The 8,810-nt window shown below is 50.9% G+C and overlaps 1 long non-coding RNA gene across 1 annotated transcript; it reads left to right on the plus strand.

The window, feature by feature from the left end:
* Window positions 1-381: 381 nt before the first annotated feature.
* LOC106025365 (uncharacterized) lies at window positions 382-2,504 on the plus strand. The gene is made up of 3 exons (XR_001198964.3): window positions 382-585; window positions 1,246-1,410; window positions 2,236-2,504. It is a non-coding gene; the product is annotated as an uncharacterized LOC106025365 (long non-coding RNA).
* Window positions 2,505-8,810: the final 6,306 nt, after the last annotated feature.

The raw sequence follows: 8,810 nt of genomic DNA on the forward strand, positions 1-8,810 counted from the left end.
GAGGACCATTGAAGGAACTTTGGCTCTACATGTCAATCCAGAGACAGGAAGTGGGTTAGATTATCAGGAGATGGTGGAGAGAGCTAGTGAATATAGAGGGGAAAGTCCAAGATTTGGGGTTTCTTGTTGAGGGATGAAAATGTTCTAAAATCGACAGTGATGTGTCTGTGAACGTACAGAAAGCGCTGAATCATACACATTAAGCAAGCGAGCTAGCTGTGCGGTGCGCAAATTACAGCTCAATGAAGTTGTGGCAAACCCCGATCATCCTAACTGCCACTCTCTTCCCTCTGACTGTGGCCTCTCCCAGCGCCCACGGAATCTGTCTGGGGGAGGCGCTTCCTCCCCTCCACAGAGCACACTGACTTCACTGCAGACGGGAGTTCTGACATATCAGGACTCCCACGCCCTAAAACACACGCTTTCTCTGGTTTTCTCTGTGTCCTTTAATAGGTACTTGTCAGCACAGCGTGGGCAGCCCTGAGACGCAGCCCTGAGACGCAGTCATCGGGAAAAGCAGAGCAGACTGAAATGCTTGGCTCAGTTGGGCACCTGTCCCTGCCCACCACGGGTGGGGGTGAGGAGGTGAGAGGCAGCAGGTGACAGGAGGAGGCCAGCAGGATCACCACAGTCCTGGCCTCCCAAGCCGGGGAGGGGGGCTGAGGGCCGGGGGGCTCTTTCGCATCTCTGCCTGGACTAAATGTCTTGCACATAATGACACGTTAAAGGCTCTGCAGAACAAGGCAAGGCAGAGCTCATTAGCAGGAGCTGGTCCTGCTGATCATTAAATGCCCAGTGGGGGAGGGGGCTGCAAAGCCTGTCTCTCATTGATATTTACAGCCCTTTGTTTTCCAGAGAGCAGACTTCTTCTGCTCTGTGACTGTAAATTCAGTCTTCTCCTCCATGTTCTCATCTGGAAATTTTTAGGCACAAGGGCTCCTTTAATAAACAATGTCATCTTTCTCAAACGCAGAGGCCCTGGAGGGTGAAAGGTGAGTAAAAGGCCAAGAGCTGTCGGGCATGGGAGGTGCAGGTGAGATAGAGTCTGCTCCAGGACCTGGAGCTAATGAACAGTCACGGATCCCTGCAACTCTCAGCAGAAAGGGGACCTTAGCTGGCAAGCCATTGAGTCCCCCAAAACCTGGCCTTGTGGCTCCTCCTCCTAAACTGATTCTGGATTTAATTGTCTGGTCTCTAAGTCAGGAAATAAGGGCTGTGTGTTCTGTTGCCTCCTCTCTTTCCCAGCGGTTTTATGAAGATCAAGCAGATCGATACTTCCAGTGCGCTCCAGGTCTCCAGAGGCAATGCCAGAGATTAGCACTGTGGTTGTAAAGATCCCGTTCCCCACAGACTGTGCACATCCCCTCGACCTGCCAGCGTCCCTGCACCTGGAAGCAAAGTCGATTTTGGGTAAGCATGAGTCTGACAATTCAGTGTGTCTTTAACATCACTGGAGACACCTTGGAGTGTCCAAAAACATACAGAGTTCTACCTGTCTGCAGAAAGTGAGGCTGTAGCTTGCTCCTCTGACATCTGACCTCTGACCTTCAGAGGTGCTGACCTGCACAGTGAAAACTGAGGAAGCAGAGGCTCTTACCCTGGGGTCTGTGGACAGAGACCCATTTCTCTAAGGCCCTGTTCTCCACTTCGAGGAGCTGAGATTATAAATGAAGATTTACCAGTAAAGGGGAGGGATTTCTATTTTTATTTCTGAGATACCAATCTTATGGTAAGACTGTTTCTCCTTATGCTGGCAGAGTTTATAGCCGTCACTTTATACTCTTGTGAGTGTCTCCCACACCCTATCAAATAGCAAGAACCGTGTTAGCCCTCAGGAATGAGGCTCCACAGCCAGTGTCGAAGGGTGCAGTGTAGAACAGACCGCATGAGCGCCAGGGCTGCTCCGAGTCCTCCAGCTCTGGTTGGTCACTGTGGCCAGATTGGTCCCTGGAACACTGTGCCAGAAGTGCAGACCATGTAGCACGTGCTCGAGGCCACCCAGCATGCTGCCTGGAGGGCTGTCCTGTCCCCTGGGTCTGCTCCTGATAAGGATGGGGAGAGCCACCGAAGGAGGCCACGGACACTGTGCAGTCTCAGCTGAGGGCAGAGGCTGACAGTGTTCCCGCATGCTGAGCAGGCTGGGGACAGGCAGATGTGGGGACACCTGATTCTCAGTTCACAACCCCGAGATGCCCATGTCAACTGCAGTGAGCACAAGAGTGTGTATGTTCACAGCGACTGCTGCCTGGGAAAAATTCCGTCCTGGAGAGACGGCCGGGGCCAGGGTGTTCTGAGAGCCACGGAGGAGGTGGGAATGTGTCCTCGTTTCGGAGCACTGGCCTCTGACATATAAATCTTATGATAAGACATCAGAAGGAGAAGGAGCCCCCCAGGCAGGCGGGACATCTCTGGTGACATTCCTTGGGTCCTGGACAAGCATCCTGAGATAATGCCCATTATTTATCTCATTTTTTCCTGCATAATAAAACAAACCAGGCTGTTAATCTACGGTGAATGAATATTATTACACGCTTTGCAAGGTTCACAAAGGCAAATTGGGTTCACTGCAGAGAATATCTTACTTCTTGCTCTGGATTAAAATGCCCCGAAGTCTCCCGAGGGACTGTGTCAAGGATGAGATTTATCCACTTTCCTGGATCTGCTAATTTGGTGAGAGTTCTGGTCTCATCTGTGGGCTTAATATAGAAATTCTTTGAACCTGAACAGACACACGGAAATGTGGAATTTATTCAATGACATTTTCTGGGAGGTGTCAGAAAATACACTTATGTATGCTGTCATCTCTCTGTGCGTGTGTGTGTGTGTGTGTGTGTGTGTGTGTGTGTGTGTGTGTGTGCAAAGGCACATGTGAACGTGGAGATCCAAGGCAGAATTTCTACCACAAAAATGTTCAGCTTCTCCTTATAGAATGACATCTTCCAAATCCCACCTGAATTATGTCCCCTGATCTTTGAGGGTGAAGCACTGTGCTTAAAATGAAGCCACTATATGCATAATCCTACACCATCTTCCAATTTCAAACAAATAATAGAGGAAGCAAACATGCTAGGTTGCAGGATGAATATTAAGGGTCCATCACCAGTGACTTCCCTGTTTAGAGTAGCAAAGGCTTACTCTAAGTAACTGTGCTTGACACTTTCCGGGGGTTCTCATGCAGGGGCTGGGGCAGTACTGTATCAGCAGGACCATGGCAGCAGAGGTTCAGCCACTAAATAAAAGACTCATGCAGGTGTTGGCCATGAGTTCTTGTCCCCAGCTGTGTGTCCCCACCTTCTACCTCCGTGGCACTGAGATGCAGGGACATGCAAACTGTGCCACCGTCACAGAACCAAGCTCAAGAGAGCAGAATTCAGGGCCGTCTCACTGAGCTGCAACCCCGGCCGTTCTCTTCATGTTTCATTATGAGATAGATTTGTAAGTCACTAAGTTCCCCAGGCTGAGCTCGAGCTTACCTTTCCCCTTCAGCCTCTAGAGCCCCAGGATGGCAGGCGAGTCCACCATCACGCCTGTTGGACTTTTCCCTTCAGGGCTCAGGAGCAGCCTCCCTGCATGCCCCCTGGCCTCTCACAGTTTCTATGCAAAGTCAGGAAGCTGCTCACACTATTGTCTGAATTAGTCAGATTCAATTGATAAGGGGGGGGGGGGAGTAGAGGTCACTCCACTGCTCCTGAGGTGGGGTGGGCTGGGTTGCAGGACAGCACAGGAGCACCTGAGAGAGTGGGAGCTGAGTGGATCGTGGATCAGAACCAAGAAGCCCAGCACCAGTGGCTGACACAAGGCTCTGGTCTCAGCCCTGAACTGGGTGTCGAGAGCTCTGTGCTTTGGCTCTGGCTTCAGAGGACCTGTAAAGGACTTAGCAAGGCCCAGTGCTGGGGACGCAGTGAAGAGGTCACCTGGCGAGTGAGTGACATTGCTGGCTTTGCAGCTCTGGAGGCCTGGGCTGAAGTCCAGGTGCTGGGAGCCCTCAGGCAGCTTGGGAAGAGTACTGGCTGGCCAAAGCAGGAAGTGTCCACCCTTCGAGGGCTGGAAGAGTATCCATGCGTCACTGTGCACCTTAGACCTCTAGCTTCCGGGACTCGGAAGCGATAAGTAAATGCCTTATTTTGAGTTACCCCTGTGTAATTTCCATGACAGCCCCAGGGAATGAATGGGTGCCTCTCCTCTTCTACTGTCCAGGGTCACCTGCTGCCTGCTGCACCCTTGGGTCCCCTCTTCCACTTTCAAAGTCAGCAGCGTCCACCTAGGCCCCTCTCCCTCAGGGTCTCTCTGACTCTCCGAGTCCTCCAACCGCCATCAGGAAAACACCTGTGACTATAAGAGTTCGCCTGGTCAGACTGAACCACCGAGAAACCCTGGCACCATCTCTCCACTCACGCTTGTGCTCTTGCCCACACCTGGCATACAGGGGGCCCAGCTCACAGGTCGCAGCACTGCAGACCAGGATGTCTTCAGGAAGGTGGGTGGGAGGGTGTCCTGTGTCCACAAATGGACTGGCTCAAAATACACCACACCAACAAACACTGTGCAGTATGATTTCAGAAAAGCCAAGAGAAAAGAGGCATTGGCGTCAGGCTGCCACCATGTGCCTGCTCACCCTGGCTGCTCAGGAAACCGCCCTGAAGCACAGATTCTCTGAAGGGCTCAGGAAAATGCATGCGGTGCAGACAGTGCATGTGAAGCCATGGGCAGGGAAGCCCCCAAGAGGGAAGGTATTCGCAGGACAGTGAGGCCACGTCTCTTCAGTGCTATGCACTCGACTGTGTCCCCAGGGGTGAAGCCCAGCCCCCAGCACCTCAGACTAGGACTCGACGTGGGAAGAGGGCCATCGCCTATTTAAGTGGCTAAGATGAGGTCCTGTGTGGCTGTGGTCCTCCAAGGAGCTCATGTGAAGAGAGAAGAGAAGCACACTATACTTCATGAGAAGATGAAGGCAAAGGTTGGGGTGATTCCCCCCAAACTGAGTGGCACCAAGGACCCACGGCTGTGCCAGAAACCGACAGCCATGGACAGGTCATGCCTGGAGCCCTGAGGATGAGTGTGGTCCCGCCCACCCCAGGACTGGCTCAAGGCCCCTAAACGTCCAGACCAGGACTTTCGGTTCTTTACAGCCACCTTGTTCATGGCAATCTTCACAGTGACCTCGGGATGCCCGTACATGGAGCACAGAAGGAGAAAACAAGGCTGAGTTTCATCTTTATTAAGAGTAATTCACTCTGACAACTTGAACCACAATCGTGCCTTTTTCTTGAACTAATTTAAAAATGTTCAAACAGCCTCCACCTGAGTTCTGGCACCTAAACTGACTCACCTCAAGATTCGTATCTGAGTCTCACTGCACTTCGGGGTTTTCTTTTTTTGCTGTCCATTCCTGTGTTACTTAAATTCAACGTGGCTGTTACCTTGCAATTGTCCCTCATTATCCAAATCTGCACCTTACGCCTCCTAGAGGTGTGTTATGGTAAGCTGTAAGGCAGCCCTGAGGCAAAGGTTAGAGCTCAGATTCCGCTCAGATTCCTGAAATATACTAAAATTTTCACCTAATGGAGGGAGGGGTTGGGGCAGCACTTCCTCTCCGCCCTTCTGTGCAGACGGCCTCCCTGGTTTCTCCTAAAAACAGGCTGGATTCTCTTCCTAGAACCCTCTCCTGGTGAGCAGGTGCTGTGCTCGGTGACAGGGCACAGTCAAAGGCTGCAGCTCAGTGGCTTGCTCCGTCCTGCAGGAGCAGCAAAGCTGACCCAGGTAAAGAAATTCTCTCTCGCAGAGTCTTGGAGAGCTGCCGGCTGTGGACACTGCAAAGGGACAGGAGGTTTCTTGTGCAGAACAGACAAGAAGTTGGCAGCAAGTCCACTCTGGTCAGCTTGCAAAATCACCGTGCCTGGAGCTCAAGACAGGCTCCAGGAAGCACTTGCACATCACGTTATGGCTGGGGCTGCTCCTCGGGAACCATCCTGCTGAACCACTGAGTCTGCTGCTGAGGAAGGAGCGCTCGGAGGTTTCTCTGTAGCTCTGCAGTTTCTTGCAGACACAGCTGCATAAGAACCTCTCTGTCTTTTCCGTGATGTATTTCCCACCAAGAGCCAGCACACATGGAATGCAGTCCCCAGCCGCATGGTGGCAGGGGCTGCATCTGTCACACACACCTTGGGTACAAGATGAGACTTCTCCTCTCTCTGAATGGAGTCATCAGTCACACCAGAGGACAGCCTGCAGCGGTCACCTTTGAGAGTCTGTCATGCCATCTAACATTTCCATTTGAGTCAATATTCGTATGCACATTTTCAATACTTTAACATGAGCCCCATAACCTCGGACAAGTCATTTAAGTTGTCTGTGAATCCATTTTCTTCTCTGGGAGAAGAAGGAAGGTGAGGAGATCATGTCTGAGGCCCTCTGCTGCATTCCCCACTGCAGGGCAAGGCCATCTTTAATACCGAGAAACGCCTGCTTTGACTGGACACATGGAGAGGAATAATCCCTGGATGCTGTTCCGTCTTGATAGATTTTACTTCTCATTTAAGTTCTCAGGAAGGGTTTATAGCTATAATTTAATATACAGAAAAATAATAGCTACTCAAATTTTCATCGCTTGTGACTGGGGAGAGGTAGACTACATGCTTCGAAAAGAAATATCCCCAGAATTTGGAAGATGGTCAGTGGACATCATTATCTGAAAGTTATGAAAAAGTTTTCTAGACTAGCAAGCTTAGTTACCTGCAGAATTAGTCTAAAATATGAAGAGCCTATCATGTCTTTCTGATGAAACCCATAAACTACTCAAATTAGTATCAGAGATATTCAAGCACGTTTAGAAACTTGGAAACCATCCTCAGGAGGCCCTGAAAGATGGTCAGTTGTTCAAGGCAGATCTAAAGCCTTCATTTCAATGTACCTTTGAGTGAAATCATCAGTCAACATGGAACACAGACAGGATAGCAGTGAACAAGTGTGCCATCCTGCGCCAGGGCCTCTGGCCCCTGGAGAGCTCCATGTTCTCAGGGCCAGGTTGCACAAGCTTGGGAAAGAGGAGCTGCCTGCAGAGCTCTGCTCCTGGCCAGCGGAGCCCTCCCCAGGAGCGCTGGTGGGTGGCGCTGTTGTCAGATGCCAGGCTCTAGCAGCACTGCAAGAGGAGAAGCCCCAACATTCAGGGTCCCACCCACGTGCCTCTAGGTCCCTGCACCATGAAGAAGAGTCGGTGCCCACAGCTACACGGTCTGAAGCTGCGGGTTTGAAGTAGAGGACCCAAGATTGGAGCTCTGCAGTTTTCCCCTGAAGGCCACTCCATGCCATTGAGACCGTCAGCACCAGGGGGATCTCATCAAGGATGTGGACTCTAGCAGTCCCCAGTATGACCAGTGCTTCTAAGGATGTGCTGTTCCAGGGTCCTGGATGATTTGTGTACACACTATTTGAAACCTTGTACACCAGGAAATAAACTAGCAATTCATAGTTACATTCAGGGACTAGGACTAAGGTCGAAAAATTTGTAAGTGATGTATGAAACTTTAAAAATAAAAACAAGATTGGCTGAAACCATTCTTTATTTATTTATTTATTTTTTTTTTTTGGTACCAGGGATCGAACTCATGCCTCTGTGCTTGCAAGGCAGGTGCTTATAAAGCTGAGCTAAATTCCCAGTCCCAATTCTTTTTTTTTTTTTAATTAAAATAGCAGAGGCTGCAGTAACCCTGGAGGTAGAGCGTCTGAAGGACAGGTTTCACCTTACCCTATCCTTGTCTGCTCTCCCTCACTTGTCAGTCAGTCTGCAGCCAGTCTGAGAGTTTCTGCCAAACTGTGAAGCTGACCCACCACATCTCAGCCTGCCACCCACAGTCACTAAGTTTCTCATCACTGCAGAAAGTCTTCCTGGTTTCTGCATTTCTCAGAGAACTCCTCGTGAGGCTCAAGGATGCGCCAGAATCTCAGTGACCCAGAAACCTAGCAGCCCCAGAAGCAGGTCAGCCCTTCCTTTCTCTGTTTAATCTGCAGTCTGTCCCTTGCTCTCTTCCCATAGCTCGTGCCGCCTTGGGGCACCCACAGGCTGCAAGTGTCCACCTCCTCACTCAACAGCGTCAGAGCGGTAGGGCCTCCTGGTCAGAGAAGGACAGTGATCCCTCAGGGACGGAAGCACAGGTCTCACCCTCAGGCATATCTGTGTTGGGGTTTCTGGGGGTCCCTTTGGTGGCCGGGACCTCACAGTTGGCAGAGGAATTGTCAGGAAGCTGAGTCACACAATCCTGGGCTCTCTGTGTGTGGAATACTGACCAGTTACTTGTTTACTTTTAAAACTTAACGGCAAGTACTGATGGAGCAAGGTCTACTCAGTCACAGCGTGACACTTTGATACAGGTTTGACTCAAGGGCCAATTCACTCCCACTCATAGAAACCCCCGCATTGCCACCGCCGACTGAGCTCAGAAGCCGCCTGGAGAAGCTGAGTGCATCTCCCTCTGCTGCCTTGGCAGCTTGGCCACACTGGCCCTCAGATTTCAAACCCTGCAACTTTCCAGTCTCTACTGGGATGGAGTCAGGGCCTTGGTGCCTGCTGCCGCCTGCTGCCTGCCGCCTGCCTGCCTGGGGAATCCTTTCAGTGATCAACACGAGGATTCACATTAACACAAAGAATTAGGAGGAAGGAAAGGAATGGCATCCAAAGCCTTGCAACTCAATGCTTTAAATAGAATTTTCTAAGGACATGAAAGTTGATGGAGAAGTGAATAAGAGGCCTGGTTTACACTCCCTATACACTGTGCTAGAAGCCTGGTGTCTGTTATAGGAAAAACAGCACAGAC

Source organism: Cavia porcellus, unplaced genomic scaffold (genome assembly GCF_034190915.1).
Source record: "Cavia porcellus strain 051 isolate PalLab524CR breed Dunkin Hartley unplaced genomic scaffold, mCavPor4.1 scaffold_11, whole genome shotgun sequence".
Classification (NCBI taxonomy): domain Eukaryota; kingdom Metazoa; phylum Chordata; class Mammalia; order Rodentia; family Caviidae; genus Cavia; species Cavia porcellus.